The sequence below is a fragment of the Muscardinus avellanarius genome, assembly GCF_963383645.1.
Source record: "Muscardinus avellanarius genome assembly, chromosome: 16".
Classification (NCBI taxonomy): domain Eukaryota; kingdom Metazoa; phylum Chordata; class Mammalia; order Rodentia; family Gliridae; genus Muscardinus; species Muscardinus avellanarius.
This window is the reverse complement of record NC_137802.1, coordinates 48,749,866-48,763,583: the sequence shown is the minus strand read 5'-3', so window position 1 is coordinate 48,763,583 and position 13,718 is coordinate 48,749,866. Positions and strand designations below refer to the sequence as shown.

Here is a 13,718-nt window from a genome sequence, read left to right as displayed (position 1 = left end):
CAAAGGCAACCATAATGGCCGCCCACCCCACGTGACTGAAGCACCACTTGGGGTTGTCGGGAGCCAGGGAATCCAGCCTCAGCCGTGTTGTGAGCTCTGCCCTTCATCAGACCACACCCTCTCTGGTCCCAGTTACCTCCTCTGTAAGACGGGGGAGTAACTAGAGGGGTGCTTCCTCCCAACTCTCTCTCAATGCTGACATTTTTGGGGACCACCGCTCTTTCTCTCCTGCTTTAGAACCCAGCCCATGCCCAGGAGAGTCGTGATTCACACCCATGGGGAGGCTGCGGATACACCACCCACTGCTTCCAGACCCTTGGCCTCTTCTGGGAGTTGTGTGTTCAAAAATTCTACCATGTGCCGGGCGGGGTGGCGGGGTGGCGCACGCTTGTAATCCCAGCATTTGGGAGGCTGAGACTGGAGGATCGAGGTTCACGGACAGCCTCAGCTACTTAGTGAGGCCCTTTGCAACTCAGCGAGACCCTGTTTCAAATAAAAAGAATAAAGAAATAGTGCAGGGGGTGTAGCTCGGAGGTTGAATGCCCCTGGGTTCCATCCCTAGACCCGTAAAAAAAATAATAAATAAATCTACCATGTGACCTTCAGGACCCCAGGCAGAGCTGGGGAAAGCCATTGTCCGTTCTCCCTCCCACCAGTGCCCGCTGGGACTGGGGACATTCTGAACTCTTCCCAGCCATGCTAGGCTGGGTGAGAATAAGCCCCTGCAGAGGCGCCAGGCACCACCATCCTGTGAAATCCAGGACTCCTAGGGAGGCAGTATACATGTTTTTTTTTCCCTTTTTTCTTCTCTTCTCTTTTCTTTCCTTTCCTCTTTCTTTCTTTTACTCTTTCTTCCTTTTTTTTTTTTTTTTTTTTTGGTGGTACTAGGGATGGAACTAAGGAGCCTTCTACCTCCAGGCTACACCCCAGACCTATTTTATTTTTAATTTGAAAACAGGGTCTCACTAAGTTGCTGAGGCTGGCTTCAAACCTGTGACAGGATCCTCCTGTCTCAGCCTCCCAAGTACTAGGATTACAGGTGCATACCACTGTGACCGGCTCAATGTTCTGAGGCTGCTATGTGTCGGGCTTAGGTGAGACACCAGGAAGAGGAAGATGGTCCTGCCCTTGAGGAGTTCCTCCTCTGCAAAGACTCTGTCCTCAATGCAAGAAAGGGCCAGGCTAGAGTTTCAAGGCTTCCTGCAGCACCCACCGTCTGTGTGCGAGACTGCCGGGATAGCACAGGAGCTGAAGCCTGGGCTGGAGTCCAAGCTCCCCACCTGCCTGTGGCCCCTGGAAAGCCACTTAACTTCACTGGGTTTCTTGCTTGATGGGTGTCTCAGCTGCTGGTGCGCACTTGGCCCCACAGTTACTGTGGCGCTGTAGGCAGCGGTGGGCAGACGGTGTTTGGCCCAACATCCTCCTCCCCAGCCAGAGTAACAGCTCAGGGCTCTGTGACCCAGAGACTCCTGGGACTGTGGCAAACGCTGCAGGAATCTGAGCCAGCTGGTGATACCCGAAGCTGCTCCCTCAGGTCAGAGGACACAACCATAGCTCTTCCATGTGGCTTTTGTGACTAGAAGCAAAATGTCACATGATTTAGTGGCAGACTTCCTCCAAATTCCCTCCTTTGCACACCAGGATTTAAGAGTGTTGCCAGTTCCATGAATGACTATTATTTACTGACACTTTTTGTTATATTCATTTATAAAATGTTATTTATTTTATTTTTATTTATTGTGTGTGTGTGTGTGTGTGTGTGTGTGTGTGTGTGTGTATGTGATGCTAGGGATTGAATCAGCACCCAGGGACATTCTACCTCCAAACTATACCCTTAGACCTATTTAATTTTTTATTTGGAAACAAGGTCTTGCTAAGTTGCTGATACTGGTTTCGAACCTGCGATCCTCCTGTCTTGGCGTCTCTAGTATTGGGATTACAGGTGCGCACCACTGCACCTGGCTGAGTCCTCCCTATGTTGTCCAATCTGGTCTTGAATTCCTAGGCTCAACCAACCCTCCTGCCTCAGTCTCTCAAATAGCTGGGTCTATAGGTGAAATTATATGTATTTTTCATGAATTAATGTATCTGGTCTAAAATTCAAAAGATACAGAAGGATATACGGTAAAGGTTAGGATTTTCTTCTGTCCCTGACTGCTGTTTCCCATCCCCTCCCTTTGACACACCCCGCCCCCCCAAAGACACCGAAGTCAACCAAGCTACCAGGTTAAAGTTACAAATCTTCCTTTAAGTACACTTGTCACCTGAGATCCAGGGACTCTGCAGGTACCAAACTCTGTGGATGTTCAAAAGAATCCACTAGCTGGGTGTGGTGGCACACATCTGTAATGCCAGTACTTAGGAGGCTGAGACAGGAAGATGACAGGTTCCAGGACAGTCTCAGCAAGTAGTGAGACTCTCATCAACCTAGCAAGACCCTGTTTCAAAATAAAAATAAAATAGGGCCAGGCATGGTGGCACATGTGTGTAATCCCAGCATTTGAGAGGCTGAGACAGGAGAGTCACGGTTCAAGGCCAGCCTCAGCTACTTAGTGAGGCCCTCTGCAAGTCAGTGAGACCCTGTTTCAAAATAAAGAATAAGGAATATAGGGCTGGGGGCACAGCTTAGAGGTAGAATGCCCCTGGGTTCCATTTCCAGTACCGCAAAAATAAATAAATAAATAAATACTCAATAAATAAAATAAACAGGGCTGGAGTGTAGTTTGAAGGTAGAACACCCTTGGGTTCAATCCCCAGTGCCACCAAAAAAAAAAAAAAAAAAGGCATCCACTACCCACACTACCGTCCCCGCCGCTTTTCGTTACATCTTTTTTTTTTTTTTTGGTGGTACTGGGGGTGGAACCCAGAGGCTTTCTACCTCCAGGCTATACTCCCAGAACTTTTTAATATTTTATTTGGAAACAGGGTCTCACTAAGTTGCTGAGAGCCTCACTAAGTAGCTGAGGCTGGCTTCGAACCCGTGCGATCCTCCTGTCTCAGCCTCCCAAGCGCGGGGATTACAAGCGTGCGCCACCACGCCCGGCTTTTTGTTACATCTTATGGTCTGCATTTCTCACTAGCAGGACTGGACTGCCCTCCTTCCTTGGTTGAAAGTGTGTAGCGCCATCTTTGAATTCACACAAAAGAGGTGATAGCAGAAAACTCTTCCTTGAGCTCAGATTTGTGTCCTCCCGGAACTGGGTGCCGTGGTGCACGCCCGTCATCCAGTCGTTGGAAAACTGAGACAGGAGGATCAGGGGAATCCGGAACAGCCTCAGCATCACAGTGAGACTCTCAGCAGCTTAGCCAGACCCTGTTTCAAAATAAAAAATATAAAAAGGTCTGAGGGTATAGCTCAGAGGTAGAACACCCCGAGATTCAATCTCCAGTACTACAAAAAAAAATTATATCTTCTCTGGCATCATGCTATGGAGGTCACACTGTCCTTTGAGTCCTAATTCCAATCTAAATTATTAGATATGGGGCTGACAGTCAGCGGTCTATCCTGCCATGCTTGAAGAGCCGGGCGTGGTGGCGCACGCTTGTAATCCCCGCGCTTGGGAGGCAGAGACAGGAGGATCACGCAGGTTCGAAGTTAGCCGCGCTGGTTTAAGAGACCCTGTTTCCAAATAAAAATATAAAAATGGGTCTGGGAGTGTAGTCCGGAGGTGGTAGAAGGGCTTCCAGGAACCCCAGTACCACCACACACAGAAAAAATTGAAGAGGGGCTGGGGTGTGGCTTAGTGGTAGAGCGCTTGCCTAGTAGATTTGAGGCCCTGGTTTCATCTCCAGCACTGAAAAATCAAAACACAACAGATCCATCCCAGAGTCTACCCTTTAGCCTTTCTTAATCTGACCTGCCCCCTTCCAACCAGAGGAATGAATTGTTTCTTTCTTGGCTCCCCCAGACACCCGCCCTTGGTACAGACACCCCAGGCTGCTTCTGGGGACAGTTCCTGGTGCCTGGGCTCCTCTCATCCCCTGTACGCGGAAGCTGTGGGGCTGGTGGGCTCCTCTCTACCTCCCTTGGGGCTCTGCGTGGGGCTGAGCCTCAGGAAGTGTGTCTTGGCTTGAACTGTTGAATGAGGGTGAAGTCGGGTCCCCCGGGATCTGCATCTGTGACTCCTCTGTGATTCTAGAATGAAAGGTTATTTTTGAGCAAACCAAGGGGTGTGGGGAGGGTTAGAGGTCCGGGAGGAAGCACAACCCACCTAAAATAACAGGGAGACAGCAAGGCAGGAGGGCCCTTGAGGCCCTGTGGGAGGAGCCTCTGGAGTCTAACCCCTCACGTGGTTAGGTCAGCTTGCCAGGTGAAACCCGCACCCGGCCCCCAGATACTGCCCAGCACCTCCCTGCCTGTCTCCCTTCCACCTCAGCCCCCATTTCTTATTGCCACTGCCAAATCTGATCATGCCATCCTCCACCTCCCTACTGCCTGCAGCTCAAGGCAAAATTCTTTTTTTTTTTTTTTTTTTTGGTGGTACTGGAGTTCCTGGAAGCCCTTCTACCTCCGGGCTACACTCCCAGACCTATTTTATATTTTTGAAACAGGGTCTCTTACACCAGCGGCTGGCTTCAAACCTGCGCGATCCTCCTGTCTCCGCCTCCCAAGCGCCACCACACCCGGCGATCAAGGCAAAATTCTTAGGGTGACACTCACGATCCTGCAGAGCTGGGCACAGCCAACCATATTGGCTCATGTCCAAACCCTCCCTTCAGCCACCGCTGTCTGCCTGGGCCTGTGTTCTCTGGATATAGGGCTGGCCACATCTGTGTGACATGGTTCCCTTGTAGAAAAAGTCCCTCTCCCACCCAATCCTTTCTCCCACTTGTCATAATCCTACCCATCCTTGGGCCAGCCCAGATGTTGCCTTGAATTCATGCAGAATTCTTGGTTTCCTCTTCTCCGTCCAGAGTATTCTGCTGGCACCTTTTCAGAACTCAGCTGTCTTCTTCCCAGTGACCTTGAGTGTCCCTGGGTTCAATCCCCAGTACCAACAAAACAAAACAAAACAAACCAGGGGCTGATGCCACTTGAGTTTGGGAGTGTTTTGGAAATTGCATTCCTTTTTTGGGGGGAGTGGGCACAGGGGATTGATCCTAGGGGCATACTGCCTCTGGCTACACCCGCAGTACCCCGTCTATTGAAACAGGTCTCATTTATTTGCTGAGACTGGCGTTGAACTGCAATCCTCTCATCTCAGCCTCCCATGTACTGGGATTGCAGGCATGCGCCACCTCCCCCAGTTTGTATGGCTTTTTGTCAGTAGTTTTAGTATGGGGGACCAAGCCTAGACTCTAATATGGAATAGTGAGATATAAGCAGAACATACTCATAGTAATTTTTCTGGGACAGTCTCTCCTCCTTCACTGGCTTTTAAAACAGGCAACATAGCATGTTCAAGGCCCTTGGTTCAACCCCCAGCACCACAAAAATAGCTTTAAATAAATAAGCATCTGCTTTGGGAGTGGAGGCTTGTCTGTGGCTAAGAGGTCAGATTCCTCTAAGTGTGATATTCAACCTGGCAAATGAAGAGTGAACTTGGATTATCTTAAGTTACAAATAACATGAAGCCCCAAATAACTGGCATTATTAACTGAGAAGTTCAGGGAGAGCCTGCTGGCCTGCAGACCCGATTTTCTTCACAGACATTCCCATTGTTGGAGCCAAGCCGGAATGAGCGGCATCTCGGTCCTGTACCCAGGCTTGGTTCATTCCTGCACGGGGTGATGTAAGGAATGGGGTTTGGCTCCCCAGTGTTCAAGAACCTGCGCGTGGGGGGAGTGACTCCTCCCCCAGAGACCTCCCACAGCCGCGGCCGGGTTGGGGGAGGGCTCCGCCAGCCTCCTACCAAGGGTTGAGGGAAGAAGCTGTTCTTACCATGACTTCCTTCTGTCAACTGTTCTGCGCGCACCCTTCAAGCAGAGTCCACAGGGTGCCTTTGATGAAGAGAAAGAAACCCCACGCACGGGTAGCAGCCTGGGTGTCCGGGGGCAGCCCAGCCACTCAGTCTGGCTGGAGGGACCTCCAGAAGTCAGTCCAATTCCCTCTGCGTATTAGCTTAAGAAACTCTTCATTTCACGGATACTATCAAGGCAACTTGAGCGGAGCCGACAGATCCTGAATTAGTAGAATTGGCTGGTGGGGATTTTATTATCCAGGGCTCCAAACTGTAGCCTGCCCTTTGGCTGGCCCCGGAACGGCCTTGGACCACCCTAACACAGTGGGCCTCCTCCTTTTCCAGAACTTTCCTTTCCAAGGCAGTCTTGAGACCAGATGTGTGTCAGTGGCCCGTGCTGCTCCCCTGTGCCAGGCTGCTGGGCTGGGGGAGGGGGAGGTCCTGCACTGGCTGCGGAGGGAGGACGTGAGGAGGAGGAGGGGCGTGGCCACCACATCTGGCCCAACTGCACCTCCCCTGATAGAGGATCCTTCAAAGAACTCTTCCTGGGAGGATTTTAATCCGCCTGGGCTCATTCTCCCTTTTCTCTGTCCCTGAGACTCGTCTCTTCTTTCTCTGGCCCTTTTCTACTTTGCTTCATTACAAGGCGGAATCCGCCTGCCTCCCCCTTGGGGTCCCTGCTGGGGCTATAGTCATGATAATCAAGTGAATAATCAATTAAACAAAGGAATGTATGAATAAAGGCTGTGCCCAGACCCGCCATCTGACATTTTCCATGACTTCCCATTTTGGGAGACGATGGCGGCTGGATCTTTCAGTATCCTGACCAACCCCATGCTCTTCTGACCAACCCAATGCGCTCCTCCTGGAGGCCGATATGGAAACAAAACGGGGAGCGTAGCTTTTTCTCTGGAGCCATTACCATGTCCTGATGGGCCAGCAGGTTTCTCCGTGTGTCTGAATCTTGGATGATTGGGAGCAGAGATGAAAACAGAACTGTCTCCAACTGCCAGAAATGTGGCTCTGGGGCAGTCCCCGTCCTGCTTCCGGAAATGATCTGCAGGCCATGCAGATGGATATCATTGTCGCTGGGTGAGCCCCAGATGTTGGTGAATAATCCAAAGGCAAGTTACTCAGGCAGGGATTCTGTTTACGAAAAAATAAAATATTACCAAAGCCATATACTCACAAAAGCACAAGTCGGCAGTTGAAGTGAGCCAGAATTTTCGATTAGAGACAGATTTCCACTGTCACTACTCCTGCCCCCCTGGGTTCAGTCTCTGCACTTGTTTGGGGATATCATCTGGCCATCTCTGGCTGCAATCCTGCACGGGTCCCCAGCTCTGCAACCCCTTCCTCCCTGGATTCGGGTGGAGCTTTCCAGGAGCCTCGCCCTCCACCCTCCAGACTGCCACAAGTGTCTGTCCTTGAAGTGAACTTCCTTGACACCAAGTGTGCCTGAGTCCTGGATCTTGTGGGGGGGAGACTGGAGATTGAAAGATTGGACAAAGGAGGGGGAGATCTACCTCTCACCTACCTACCCCCCCAGCCCTTTTTGAGTGTGTGTATTGCAGTGGGAATGGAACCCAGGGGTGGTTTTCCTCTGAGCTACACCCCCAGCTCTATTTCATCTTTTATTTTAATTAATTAATTAATTAATTAATTTTTTTGTGATAATGGGGATTGATCTCAGGGGACTTTTACCTCTGAGCTACACCTTCAGCCCTATTTTATTATTTTATTTTTAAATAAAATATTTAATTATTTTAAATAAAATGTTTTTTTTTTTTGTACCCACAATTTAGAGTCTCACTAAGTTGCAGAGAGACTAAGTAGCTGAGGCTGGCCAAGAACCTGCAATCCTCCTGTCTCAGCCTCCCAAATACTAGGATTACAAATTGATAAGTAAAATAAAAAATTAAATGCGAGTAAAATAAAAATAATGTGCGTACGGCGGAGTGTGAAAAACACGAGAGAGGTCCGGTACACGTGGCATGTAAAGTTTTAATGGCACGGCTCTCCCGGGGATCAGGGCGAGGCACCGTGGGGCCCGCGCGCCTGTCCGAAGCTAGAGGACGCGGGCTCTCCTTTTAAAGGCATGCATCTCGCGAGATGGGGGTTTTACTCGTGGGAATGCCCAATTCTCGCGGGGGTTTCAGCCCCTCCCTTGCCCTGCAGAGGTCATGTGACACAAAGTCACATGAGTGCAGGACCCAACTTAACACAAATGTGTGCCACTGTGCCGGGCTATTTTATATTTTGAAACAGGATCTCCCTAAGTTGCTGAGCCTGGCTTTGAACCTGCAATCCTCCTGTCTCAGCCTTCCAAGTACCAAGATTATAGGTGTACGTCACAGCACCTAGCTTGCCTGAGTCCTCTGTCCCTCCCTTTTCACTTTCCCTCTGACCAAGGGCAAGCGCTCCCCTCCATCCTTGCAGACGGTCCTGAGAGCCGGCTCTGCTCCCTCTATGGACTCTAACCTAGGAAGAGGTCTGTCTGTCTTTCTGTGGCTATCTAGGCACTGCCCTTTTGAGAAAGGCTGCAATCTGTGGTGGGCGGGGGAGGAAAGGCCTGCTTCTTCTGGGCTCTGGGCTGACGTTATTTTACTTTTTTAAATTTCCTTGTGGTCCTGGGGATTGAACCCAGGGACATTCTACCTCTGAGATACTCCCCCAGCCCTATTTTTATTCTTTATTTTGAAATAGGGCCTCATTAAATTGCTGAGGGCCTCACTAAGTAGCTGAGGCTAGCAGCGAACCTGAGATCCTCCTGTCTCAGCCTCCCAAGTACTGGGATTACAGATGTGGGCCACCATGCCTGGCTTGGGCTGTGGCACAGTGGTAGTATGCTTGTCAAAAATATGGAAAGGCCGGGCGTGGTGGCGCACGCTTGTAATCCCCGCGCTTGGGAGGCAGAGACAGGAGGATCGCGCAGGTTCGAAGCCAGCCGCGCGCGTTGGCTTAGGAGACCCTGTTTCCAAATATAAAAATGTAAAAATAGGTCTGGGAGTGTAGCCTGGAGGTAGAAGGGCTTCCAGGAACCCCAGTACCACCAAAAAAAAAAAAAAAAAAAAAATATGGAAAGAAAAAAGAATCCTTGTGTATATGTGTGTGTGTCTGTGGGTGCACACGTGTGTTTGTGTGCCTGTGGAGGTGCATGCACACGGACAGGCTCTGTGGGCCCTCACCCACTGAGCTCTTGAAGGGAGCCTCTCCTTTTAGTAACCTCATGGAGACCTGGAAGTTACTGGCTGCCATTCTGAGGCTTGCCTCCTGGGCCTCTTTCCTCTAGACTGAGGGCTGCTTAGGAGGAAAATAAACACAATCATGCAGTCGTTTGGATATTGGCTTAATTATTTTTTATTATTTTTATTATTTTTTAAATTTTTTTCAGGTCTGGGGATGGAACCCAGGGGCATTTGACCTCCGAGCTACACCCCCTGTCCAATTTTTTATTCTTTATTTTGAAACAGGGTCTCACTGAGTTGCAGAGGGCCTCACTAAGTAGCTGAGGCTGTCCGCGAACTGTGATCCTCAGGTCTCAGCCTCCCGAATGCTGGGATTACCAGCGTGCGCCACCACGCCCAGCCTAATTATTTATTTTTAAAGACAGGTCAGTTCTGTAAATGTTTCCGTCCCACATAACTATCCTTTTTTGTGTGTGTGGTACTGAGGATTCTTTTTCTTTTTTTTTTTTTTTTTTTTGGTAGTACTAGGGGTGGAACCCAGGGGCATTCTACCTCTGAGTTACACCCCAGCCCTATTTATTATTATTATTATTTATTTATTTATTTTGGTGGTACTGGGGGTGGGACCCAGAGGTTTTCTACCTCCGGGCTATACTCCCAGACCCATTTAATATTTTATTTGGAAACAGGATCTCACTAAGTTGCTGAGAGCCTCACTAAGTAGCTGAGGCTGGCTTCGAACCTGCGCGATCCTCCTGTCTCAGACTCCCAAGCATGGGGATTACAAGCGTGCGCCACCACGCCCGGCAATTTTGTTATTTATTTGGAAACAGGGTCTCACTAAGTTGCTGAGAGCCTCACTAAGTAGCTGAGGCTGTCCGCGAACCGCGATCCTCCTGTTTCAGCCTCCCGAATGCTGGGATTACAAAGCGTGCGCCCCCACACCCAGCTGAGGATTCTTTATTTTGAAACAGGGTCTTGCTAAGTCGCTCCTCTCTCACAGCTCTGAACCTGTGATCCTCCTGTCTCAGCCTCCCAAGCACTGGGATTACAGGCGTACATCACCTTGCCGGCTCCCACATCTCTAAGACACACATTTGTGTATCTCTTAAAAAAAGACAAATAAGGTCACACTAAGCCATGGACCCAGCTGAGCACCTCTCTCTCCCTAACACCACATTCAGTAACTGAATGGACCACTTGAAAGCCCCCCCTCCCATGGAAGTGTTTACACCATGGGAATCACCCAAAGCTCTAAGTAAGAACCTCTCAGTCCCCTCCCCACCGCCCCAGGCAGCTGGTGAGCATTTATCTGCACACATGCCTTTGAAGATCTTCTGGAGCTGCCCGAGCAACAAGGTCTTAGTTTTACATGGGGACATCTTGTCTGTGCATCCCAGAAAGTCAAAAGGACAAATGAGATGACACCGATCCAGGTAAGCTCTTGGTATGAGCACCAAGGTGGCTAGCACCAGGACCGTGTTGCAGGTCACTGAGTGCTTGGGACTCAGCACGGCCCCCGGGGCAGAGCAGGTGCCCATGCCCATGGGCTGAGTGATAAGCGAACGTGGCAGCAGCGGAGCGGGGCTTTGGTGCCGTTATTTAGTGACCATGGTGTTTTCCACTAAGGCCGTGGAAAAGCTTGGTGCACTATAAAATGTCACACATGGTTTTCAGTGCAGAGGTTAATCTGAACCTTGCTTTTCCCTTGTGTGAAATGAGCGTCGGGTCAGCTGGGCCTCCGAGCTCCCTGGCGCCTCCAGGCTGGAGTGTCAGAGTGTCCGGAGCCGCGGCCCCTCACCCCTCTCACAGAGCGTGCGCCTGGACCCTGCCTGGACCCTGCTCCCTGGCTGGGCACCTACACCCAGTCTTCCCTGCTGTTTGTCTGAGGAGTGGCACATTCCTGGGGCTATGTGGGACGGGAGGGAGGGAGAGGAAAGCAGGGGAGGCCTGGATCTCATCTCACACCATCAGGCTCTGATTAAGGAGTCCATGGGGAGGGAGAGTGCCCCAGGCTGGATTGGAGGAAAAGGGAGGCCAAGGCCAAGGTCCTCCAGCTGCTCTCCCTGCAAGGGCCAGTAGGTGTGTGTGTGAGTGTGCATGCGTGCACTCTTGTACCAGAGAGCTTCTGAGATCAGTACTCTCTAAGCAGCCCTCAGAGGGGCATGGGAGATTCACCCAACCCCAGCGCCCAGGCCTCTCCACCACCTGGGCACTGCCCCTACTTCTATTGCTTTATTTCTTTTTCCTTTTTTTTTTTTTTTTTTTTGGTACTTAAGATTGAACCTAGAGACATTCTACCTCCAAAGCTATACCCCCAGCCCTATTTTTTATTAATTTATTTGGAAACAAGGTCTAAGTTTCTGAGCTTCGCTACTTTGCCGAGGCTGGCTTTGAACCTGCGATCCCCCTGTCTCAGCCTCCCAAGTACTGGGATTACAAGCCTCCAGGGTTGAGAGGAAAGAGTGGGTCCCAGGCTTTAAGTAGCTCCTGGAGTTCAGGTGCTTTGTGTTTACAATTCTAATTGTAAAATTCTCAGAACAAGCCGGGCGTGGTGGCGCACGCTTGTAATCCCCGCGCTTGGGAGGCTGAGACAGGAGGATCGCACAGGTTCGAAGCCAGCCTCAGCTACTTAGTGAGGCTCTCAGCAACTTAGTGAGACCCTGTTTCCAAATAAAATATAAAAAAAAGGTCTGGGAGTATAGCCCGGAGGTAGAAAGTCTCTGGATTCCACCCCCAGTACCACTAAGAAAAAAAAAAAAACATAAAAAATAAAATAAAATTCTCAGAACAACCCTCCAAACGAAGCATGACTACTCTCCTTTCTGGATGTGGCCCACTGAGCTTACATCCCTCGTCCAAGGCCACCCAGCTAGTAGGCACAGAGCCTGTCTGCCTGCTTGCAGGGACCCAACACCTCCTTCCTTTGTGCTCACCCTTCCAGCGCAGGGCTTTGCGCCCACGTCTCTGTCAATCCCATCAGCCTCTTCTCCTTCCCACCCAGCCCAGAGCAGGGCCTCTCACTCATGGGTAACAGGTGGGTTTTCAATGCGGGAGCAAGTGCGCCGGCCTTTCCGGCTCGCGCCTCGAGGCCACAGAGTCCGGTTAGTTCCCGGGGACTTTGCCAGCGCCAGTGTCAAAGCAAGTTCCTCTTTGTCTCATGGAATGACGCGCGGTCTGGAATGTTTCAGGGGGCTGAGGTGTGCACTGTGACCTGCAGAAGGGCAGCATGGGGTGGTGCAGAGACCGCGTGCTTTGACACTAGACCAGCGGGGTTTCAATCCTGGGTTAAGTAGGAGGGAACCATTTCAAAATGGAAAAGAGAGCCAGATTGTAGTGACACAAGCCTGTAATCCTAATCCTAATACTTGGGAGGCTGAGACAAGAGGGATCGCAGGTTCAAAGCCAGCCTCCACAATGTAGCGGGGCTCTCAGCAACCCAGTGAGACCCTGTTTCAAAACAAAAAATAAAAAAGGACTGATGGTGTGGCTTGGAGGTTGAATGCCTCTGGGTTCAATCCCCAATATCAACAAACAATAAGACAATAAAAGGTTAAGAAGTAAATGATGAAATACAGCTGAGCTGTTCTGCTAAGCAGCGAATGCTAGAGTCTTCATACAGGAGGGTGCGAGGGGTGCCCAGCAGCTGCACGGATACCCTCCTTGCATGAGGCCCCTCCTGAGCTCCACTGCCATCTTGGGAAATTTTTCTCCAAACCATCTTCAGCTGAATGAGAAACTAATCTCCCTCCTACGCTGGGCTCCTGGTGCCAAAACCCAACCCAAACTAGCTTAAGCAGAAAGGGGGTGCATTGGGAAATACCAAAATAGACCAAAGGACTAAAGGAAGAGCTAAAGGCTGGGAGGACGGGGCCAGGGCAGGTCCTAGAACACCAACAGCACTTCCTGTTTCTCTCCACAAAATGGCTACATTGTCTGGCCATGAGACTGAACTGCATCCATTCATAAGCTCTGAGCTTGCATCTTTTCAGCTGGATTTTACCAAAGAGCAATAGGCTTCTCGGTTCCAGTTGCAAAGTCCCAGGGAAGAGCTCTGATTGGTCCAGCTCAAATCAGTCACCAGGTTCTCAACCAATCCCTATGGGACAGAATCATGGAAGATGGCACTCCTGTGTAGTCCACATGGAGGGCTGGGCTGGGCCCTGAAGGGAATGCTGACCCCAGAAGGAGGAAGGGATGTTGGGCAGACCACACACGAAGTGCCCTGTCCCCTTGTGGGGAAACTCAGTTTTAAAGATCAGAGACTGGCTGCCTTCCTTCCAGAGCTGAAGGAAACCAACCCCAAGTCGAAGTTCTAGGCTGTGCATGGCAGAGAAGAGGGAAATATCAGAGCACGAGAGATTGCCATTTTAGGAAGTCCTCTCGTTTCCCCCCAAAGGCACCGCTGCAGGTGTTTCTGTCTTTTCACTTCACAGGCGAGAAACTGAGGCTCCAATGACTTGCCTTAGGTTATCCACCAAGCCAGAAGCAGAACTCGAATCAGAACCCGGGTCTCCTGACTCTGGGGTCCGAGGGGAGTTTCTGCAGGCATCAAGGTAGATGGAAGTGCGGGCTTTTTCAGAGCACACACCGTGGGTTGGATTTGGGACCAGAGGGTCACAGTCTGATG

The 13,718-nt window shown here is 50.5% G+C and overlaps 1 protein-coding gene across 1 annotated transcript in view; it reads left to right on the top strand.

Annotated features, from left to right (window-relative positions):
- Positions 1-13,718, top strand: part of PLXDC1 (plexin domain containing 1) — a gene marked incomplete at both ends in the record, with an annotated part of 60,873 nt that overhangs the window by 27,253 nt on the left and 19,902 nt on the right. The window lies entirely within an intron of this gene.